Genomic DNA, 9,585 nt, shown 5'->3' with positions numbered 1-9,585 from the left:
AGCCTTCTACTCCAGTAGTTTCTTTCCCAGAACAGTTAGCCTTTGGAATTCCCTTCCGGGTCCCTGCTTCCCCGACTGTACCGACATGCAGAAGTTCAAGTATAACGTGAACCGACATCTTGCTGCCGAACTCCCTACACAGCCCCCTACAAAAAAAACGGCAATGTGCCTTGTTTGGGGTGAAAATGCAAAAAAAAAAAAAGTTCAAGGTATCAGAAAACACATCTGGTAAATCGGACTCGCACGACGACCAGGATTCTTGGAGGGAAGAGGGAAGGAGAGTAGTCTCTCTGATTTGTTGAACGTAATAATCCAACCAACTGCTACGCATCGGTTTCTTTTTCTTCTTTTCCTTCTTCTAATCTTCGCTTCGAGTTTTCTTTTCCGCCTTCCTTTCTCTCCCGATATTAATTCCTATATGTATTTGCCCAATGCTTACATCACACTCTCAAATGCTAATGCAATTATGCTACAAAAATAGGCTTTTAATATCACTGTCAGTTCGACAAAAAACAACTTTATATATTCTATCTCTCTGTCTTTTTTGTCGTAAATGCAATAATGCACAATGTAAAAAATATGCATATATACAACTGTAAGTAATAGTAAAATGAAACCAATCATTTACTAAAACCCCGTCAACATAAATAATCAATGAAGATTCATTTTTAATAGAATATGCAAATTAGTCCACCATTACAAAATCGCTTGCATATACACGACTGAATACATTAAAAGTTCGTTTTAATAATTTTTCAATAGAAAAAGTAAGCTTTTAATATAAATATTAATGTTACAAAAATCTCAACTCTGTAGGTGCATAAAGTATTATGCGTATTATGCGCTTTGAAAAAATATTATGCGCTTTGAAAAATATTGTTTTATTTCAATAGATTAGAACTTATTTAATACACAAGCATATATATATATATATATATATATATATATATATATATATATATATATATATATATGTATGATTGTTGAGCTGGATTAAATCCGACGATATGAAATAAAATGGAGGTGGAAGGACCTGGATACTCAACGTTTCAATGACCATCCCTCTTGAAGAAGCCCGCATAGATCGGGCGAAACGTTGAGTATCCAGGTCCTTCCACCTCCATTTTATTTCATATATATGTATGTATTTAAAGGGAGGTGATATTTTATTCACACTATCTAATATATTTATTTGTTTGTAAATCCCCAAAATAGTGTTTCATGGTAAACAACTGATGATCTTTTTAAGAATATTGCTACTATTGTTTGTTCATGTAAGTAAAATTATTCAGCGATATGGAAGATTAATTGACTTACTGACAAAATAATGTAATACAGAGAAACAATTTTTTAAGAAACTTCTAACACTATATATATATATATATATATATATATATATATATATATGTAATTTGTGCAGATTTAATAGCTTCTTAGCATCGCCCATAAATAGTTAAAAATAACGTTGTTTAACCTTGAAATATAGATATGTGTTTGTAAAAAAAGGTTTAATCCACTACTCATGCCATTTTAATTGGTTTTGTTTTTAATTTGGACCCACTTACAGCAAGTTTCACAAGCTAAAACCAAATTGAAAGAGTGGTACAGGTCCAAATACCCTATATATAAAATTTCGAATCTGTAGACTAATATGCAGAGAGGAGTTTGGTATAGATATTTCGCTTACCCATGGACAAGGTCACTTATATATGCATATTAATGACCTCCCCGACAAAACTGCCTCTGAGATGGGTATATATGCTAATGACACTGCACTCTATAACAGGCATGACAGGAAAACAAATGAACACATATCTAAAGAAATGGCAAAAACACTAGAGGATGACCTCCAATCCGTAGTGGAATGGGGACAAAAATGGATGGTCACATTTAATGCTGCAAAGACTAAACTGGTTTCCTTAAATAACTACAAGAAACCTTCTCTGCCACCAATAGCAATGGCCAGTGACTCCCCGTCTGAGAGTACATTTTTCAAACTGCTTGGCCTAACGTTCACAGGAAACATGAGTTGGAACAATTATATTGAAAACATTGCCAGGGCCGCTGCAAAAAAGGTAGGCTCTCTCTACCGTGCTAGAAAACTACTGACACCTGAAAGTATCCTGTATCTCTATAAGGCCACCATTCGCCCATGTATGGAGTATTGTTGTCACATCTGGGCTGGTGCGTCTACTACTAGTCTCTCGCTCCTAGACAAGGTTAAAAAAAGAGTCGCCAATCTGATAGGCCCTGAACTGGCATCTAAGCTTCAGCCTCTGTCCCATCGACGAAACGTTGCATCCCTCTGCTTGTTCTACAAGTATTTTAATGGTGAATGCTCTGACGAACTGCAGACACTTGTGCCCCCACGACGCAGACACCATCGACAAACCCGACAGGCAGCTAAATCCCACCCCCACACAGTAGAGATCTCTAGATGTAAAAGATCTTTCTACTCCAGTAGTTTCTTCCCCAGAACCGCTAGACTCTGGAATTCCATTCCAGGATCCTGCTTCCGTAACTGTACTGACATGCAGAAGTTCAAGTGCAACGTGAACCGACATCTTGCTGCCCAAATCCCTACATAGTGCCCCAGTAGTTGCTGACCCTGATAGTAGCCCCCTACACCAAAGTGGCAATGTGCCTTGTTTGGGGTGAAAATGTAATTAAAAAAATATGTATAACCAGATGCGACGAGCCGTCCTTCCCCAGCCAAGATGAAGACGGTTGCTGTGGCCACATAGTTACAAGTGTAGTTGTAGATGGTTCCCCCCCCCAAAGTTCTGCGACACAGCTACAGTCACTTTCACGAAGACAGGGTTGATATGACGCTGGAAACAATAATTTCCGATCCCCTCTATCTCTTTTTGAGAAAGACCCTTCAACTTGGTTGTATTTCTTTCCTTTAAGTTTACTTGTAAGCAATAACAATAATAATAAATGAAGCTGGTTGTATTTTTTATGAAATTATTTATTCACAAAAGAGAACAAAAAAATAATAAGTATGTACAGTTTTTCACAGGAGAATCAAAAATAAAAGAGATAAAATATCGATGCAAGTTTCTCTTTCTGGTAGTTACAATACGCAATGAATGGGGCCTTAGTCAGTTTTTTAATAACCGATTTAATGCTTTCAATCAGTCAAAAAACGAATGGTTATCGAAGGACAGGAAGTTGAAGCAGTGGATAGTTCCTCCCGAGTTCAAAGCTCGCTACAACCTCTGCAAAAACCATCTGTAAAAAGTTTTTCCTGCTCTGCATTGACTAAAGTATTACACGGCTGGGGGGAATCAGAACGCGCCGAGGTGTCTCAGCTAACCAATTATCGTCAAATCCGCCACACCTTGGTCTGTTCCGATAAGCAACCTATTCCCCACATCAGAATTAGGTCATTTTCCACAGAACAAGGGATTCTAATCGATAATCGCCTCAGGTACCGAGGAGTCAATCCCTGACACCCAGGGTCAAGCTCGAGACTAAATCCTACCTGCAAATAATTAGGTTTCATAAAAATATTGTTTAATAAATCTGAATTTTTAACATCAGCGATCTCACTTTTCAACTGACAGGATGATCTGGTGTTTTCCGGACCCGCCATAAATTAAAATTAAGGTCTCTAATTTCTCTTTAGCTGGCCCCTTTTTTGGGGGCAATTTTCAACCATAACTCTTATTTAGCCCACTCCAACCACTCTTACTGGTTAATCTCTTCTTACTGTGGCTGGTGGGTATTAATCTTAAGAAGTGTAAATGTAATGTTAATATACGTCTCGCTGTTAAACTAACAATTGCCACTTTGTTAGACACGGATCTAACTAGTAGTGGCAATATGCTTTGTTTGTTGTGAACAAGAGTAAAAAAAAAACATTGTTTCAAGTAAGCATCTCATACTACCAACCATAAACCTCATAAAACTAATTTTCGTGGATGTGTTAGAAAGACATCGGGTGCTTACGAGAGGGACCACGGGAAGGTTGCGAACATCCAAAGTGAATGTGATTTTGTGGAACGAACTAGATGATAACTTGCAAGGTCGTTAGTCTATGTCGTTAGCCACTTGACCACTGTCACCTCCTATTCTGTATATATGATTTACAATAACCCTTTAAAAGTGTTATATTCGTATTTTCCCAACCATTTGTACAGTGCTACACCTCCTTCGATTGGTCCAATGATATCCATCAATTCGCTTTTTTGATACCTTATAGTAATACAATTTCTTATACAAATATCATCTTTCCAAGGGATGCAGGTTGTTGAATTCACCGACTGCTAGCTGTTTTCCTCTTAACTATAGACTTGATGTTTTCAAGATTTAAGCAAAGAGGAATCCCCCATCTTTGCAATAATCATTTATAGTTATTATTAGTTCCTTACATCAATTGGCTTCACGGCTTGTTTGTAGTATATTCCACATAAACAAACTCGTCATCCAATCACGTAACAGCATTGCTAGGAATTCTAATGGAAGACAATGGTTAATCATTTATATTCAGCTTCACTATAAAAACGAACATAAATACTGAACCGTATGGAATTCCATGCTGATAAATTAACTAGAGGTAATAATGCGTAAATACAAATGTGGCATGTCTTCTTTAGAATTGTCTTTAGTTCCTGTTGGCGTTTTCCCAGATCGTTTGACTTGTTAGTCTAGTGGTCTTCATCAGTTTGCTGTTCAGATATAAGTTAGTATAAGTTAGTATAAGTCAGCATAAGTTAACATAAGTTAGTATATGTTAGTAAAAGTTAGTATAAGTTAGTATAAGAATTCTAGATAAAATGTTAGCAACATTAAATCTTGATGTTTATCCTTGTAAGAGTGCAAACCAATTATGTTCGCAAATTACTTTTGTCCGCTGTTAGACAGTCATTTTTCGAGCATCTGTACAAAAAGAATTCAGTTGTAGAGTACTTTATCATCTGACCACACTATTGAAAAAAGGGATTGTCTAACTGCAAAAATATTTAAAATAAATTTTTCTCAAATTAAATACAGCTTCCTCTCTTAGTAGTTTTTTTTCCACATGAACTGTTGATTTAAGGAAATTCTCTTTTGGTTGAATGTTTTCCTCCAATCTTATCAAGACTAAAGCTCAATTGGCGTTTCCTGATGATAATCTTTCGTTGTTTTTATCTCCTTACATCAAGTTGTTTCATGCTTTGTCTGGAGCTACTGCCATAAAAGTGAGCATAGATTCGAGGATGTTTGAACGCGGATACTGGATTCCATTATCTAACCTGGTAACCATTGCACCATAATAACCCGACATAGAAAAAGAAATAGAATAAGAAACGCGTGATTATTTTAGATTTTCTGGAATTTAAACTTAATCACAACATAGCTTTTCGCGACATTGCGAGTTTAACAAAATCTGTAGGTTGGAATTTCCAAACCCGGACCAGAAAAAAGACATCTTTCCGCTGACAACACTATCACGTAACGACGACCTAACACAACGTAAAAAAAAAATGAGCTGGACTGTGCAAGCGAATCTAAACAAGATGTGGCGCCTTCGGGTGTTTATCTGATTGCGCCGCTGAAAGATGCGCCGTGAAGCGGACAACATGTTCATTAAGAAGACGTCGCCATAGTTCAAGATTTGGGTCAACTTCGCAATAGATTTTTTTTCGAAAACAGTATGCAGCCTCTTTCGTTTACTACTAGCAGAAATAACGAAATAAAAACTTGTGGTATGATTACAAAATATATGTACATTAATAGACTTCTTTTAATAGTCGTACATTTATAATGGGTGCTTTATTCCAAATTGGTAACTGAATAGGGTTAAAGTTTTGCTCAATATCGGATTAAATATTAATCTATAATCCCTATTAACCCTTAGCTTTGCATCGAACAAATATAACAATACATAGTTCGCTACACCTGATCATAAAAACGTTTGTACAAACATTCAGTCAGATAAGCCTAAAAGTTTCCGAAAAATAAAGTGAAACAAACTAAGGGATATATAATATTGATGCTTGAATAAAATCTAACAAAATGTCGAAAAACAAATTTAGAATACAAATAAAATCATATCCTGTATTATTTGGGTTACACGAATGTTTCATAATGTTTTAGCCTATGTAACCTCTGACTTTTTTCAATGTCTCATTGATCGCTGAAATCTCCAATGGATTTTGAATAGAGAGTAGCTTGTTCTCGTTCCGTCAGCATGAGAACTAAAGAAGGTTTTAATTGCATTCTTAGCATTGCCCCTTGAACATCCAGAAGACAGTCACTCGAAAAAGATTATTACTTAGCAATTATATTTAAAAATAATTTTTTGAAGGAACTATTCTAGTATGAATTTAACGAGCCTTAAACCTATTCTTTGTTTAGCTGTGTGGTTATACTACTTACGATGATGATGGCAGCAAATTCGTTCTTCAATATTGCCATTACTTGTTATAGATAAAGAAAATTAACACACGAAGACAGATCAGCGATGAGCCGCACGAAAGTGGCTTTTAAGCCCTGCAATGCTCTGGCATTCTTTGTCACACTTTAGAATACTTCTTATACATACATGCATGAAAACACACACACATATATATATATATATATATATATATATATATATATATATACATATAATGCATATATATTACATATTATACATATATTACATATTATACATATATATAATGCATATATATTACATATTATACATATATTACATATTATACATATATATATAATGCATATATATTACATATTATAAATGTATTATATATTATACATATATATAATGCATATATATTACATATTATATATATTATATATTACACATATATATGATACATATATATTACATATTATGCATATATTATATATTATACATATATATAATGCATATATATTACATACTATGCATATATTATTCATTATGCATATATAATGCATATATATTACATATTATAAATACATTATATATTATAATGCATATATAATGCATATACATTACATATTATACATATATCATATATTATACATATAATGCATATATATTACATATTATAAATATATTATATATTATACACATATATAATGCATATATATTATATATTATACGTATATAATATATTATACACATATATAATGTATATATATTACATATATTATACTTATATATAATGCACACAGATTACATATACATTTATCATATATTATATATATAATGCATATGTATTACATATTATACATATATGTTATGCATATATATAACGCATATATATTACATATTATACAAATATTATATATTATACACATATATATAATGCATATATATTACATATTATACATATATTATATATTATACACATATATAATGCATATATATTACATATTATACAAATATATATATTATACGTATATATATAATGCATATATATTACATATTATACATATTATATATTATACATATATATAATGCATATATATTACATATTATACATATATTATACATACATAATGCGTATATATTACATATTATACATATATTATATATTACACATATATATAATGCATATATATTACATATTATACATATTATGTATTATACATATATATAATACATATATTATATACTGTATATATAATATTATATGAATATATATATATATATATATATATATATATATATGTATATGATTTTATTGCCGTTTTATCTGTTTTGTTACACATGTTTCTGTTACCGAATCGTATCAACGATCCAGAAACTTCGTCAGACTTGAACAGAAGTGTTTATTATGATTTGTAAAGACGATATTAGAATAAGACGATGGAAAAAAGGCGGGAATCTCAATTTTGATCTTAATTTTAAGATTTAATAATTTAATCAATAAATAAGAAAACATCGAACGGGTGTAAAGTTGAGTTTAAAAACTTTAGCCAGATACGACGCAGATTTCGAGTATATGGGACCACCATCCACCCAACTATTAACCATATAAGCATCTAGAACCCACACTTCATCCTGACTTGCTAGGAATATAGCCTAAAATGCTCATAAATACTCATAATTTAATTATATTACCAATTCACTTATTATTTATGCATTTATACGGGTATACTAAGAACACCATTACTCGCTTATTTTTCTTTTACTAACTTCCGGTTACTTACTTGGTCCCCAAATCTATGCGTATCCGTGTGTTTGTACGTCTATAGGCTCCTATATGTGTATGTATATATGTGGGTATAGGTATATGTGTGTGTGTATATATTTATGTGTGTGTTTGTATTTATATGTATTTATTCGTTTATATATATATGATTGTATGCATGGGTCATATATATGTGCGTAAGTGTGTCTATATGTAGGTGTGGATATGTGTGTGTATGCACTTGCATATGCGTGTTTGTCTACATGTATATGTATTTATGTATACATACGTACATGTACTTGTGTACACATGAATATATGTGATATATTTGTCATTAAACTCATCTAATTAATTATGCTTACTTATGTATCCCACTTTTATCTTATCCTTTTTTATTAATATTATTATTATTTTTTATTTTTATTTTTTATTATTTTTTTATTTATTTATATATATATATATCTTCTATATTTTTTATATCTTTTTTAGATTTGTGTATATATATTTATATTTTTGTATATGTATGTATATGTTTGTACATGTATACGTGTATGTATGTGTATATGTTTGTGTGTATGTATATATATATGTGTGTGTATGTGTGTTTGTATGCATATAAGTGTTTGCTTGTGCGTACAATGTATGTATATGTGTTGCATTTGGCTAGTTAATTATACTTATATTTATTTATATTCATTTATGTATACCACATCTCTATTTTATATATATTCATGTATTTGTATATATATATATATATATATATATATATATATATATATATATATATATATATATATATATATTACAAGGTGGTAACCACTTATCAAGGCCCGGAAGCCACTCAGGGTAAGGGTTATTGCGTGTACAGTACGTTAGTGTGGAGATTTAATAAATTGTCTACTTAAAGGGGCGGTTCATCAGGAATTTGTTTACGTTGGACTTGAAGACAACCAGGTTGTAGTCAGGAGGGAAGCAGGCAGACGGAACAGAGTTCCACAGGCGTTCAGTTCTAAGAAAGAAGCTTTGTTCATGGAATCTACGTTTTGATTTAGGCACAGATAAAGAGTGGGGAACATTTTTGTACAGTGGTTTCAGCTAGACGGGTGTTTTTCGTGAAAGATCGGCGAGGGGGAACCAGAGATTGGAGCACAGAGGAGCACCTGCCATGGAAATAATGATAAAACAAAGACAGGCTCACAACGTCTCTTCTGAGGGAAAAGAAAAGTGCATCCCCCACTAAGCCACAAAGTCTATTTTGTACTCTGTCAATGCAGGATAGACTGTATTTAGCAGCTCCTGCCCAGATATGGCAGCAGTATTCCATCCTTGGACGTACTTGGCTTTTATATAGATAGCAAATTGCATCAGTAGTGAGATATCTTCTGGAGCGGTAGAAGGATCCCACCATCTTTCCAGCGACCTTGGCAACACACTTGATGTACGTGTTCCATTTCAGATCAGGAGTAAAGGTCAA

The sequence above is a fragment of the Euprymna scolopes genome, chromosome 10 (genome assembly GCF_053919585.1).
Source record: "Euprymna scolopes isolate OS-2025 chromosome 10, ASM5391958v1, whole genome shotgun sequence".
Classification (NCBI taxonomy): domain Eukaryota; kingdom Metazoa; phylum Mollusca; class Cephalopoda; order Sepiida; family Sepiolidae; genus Euprymna; species Euprymna scolopes.
This window is presented reverse-complemented; position numbering follows the sequence as displayed.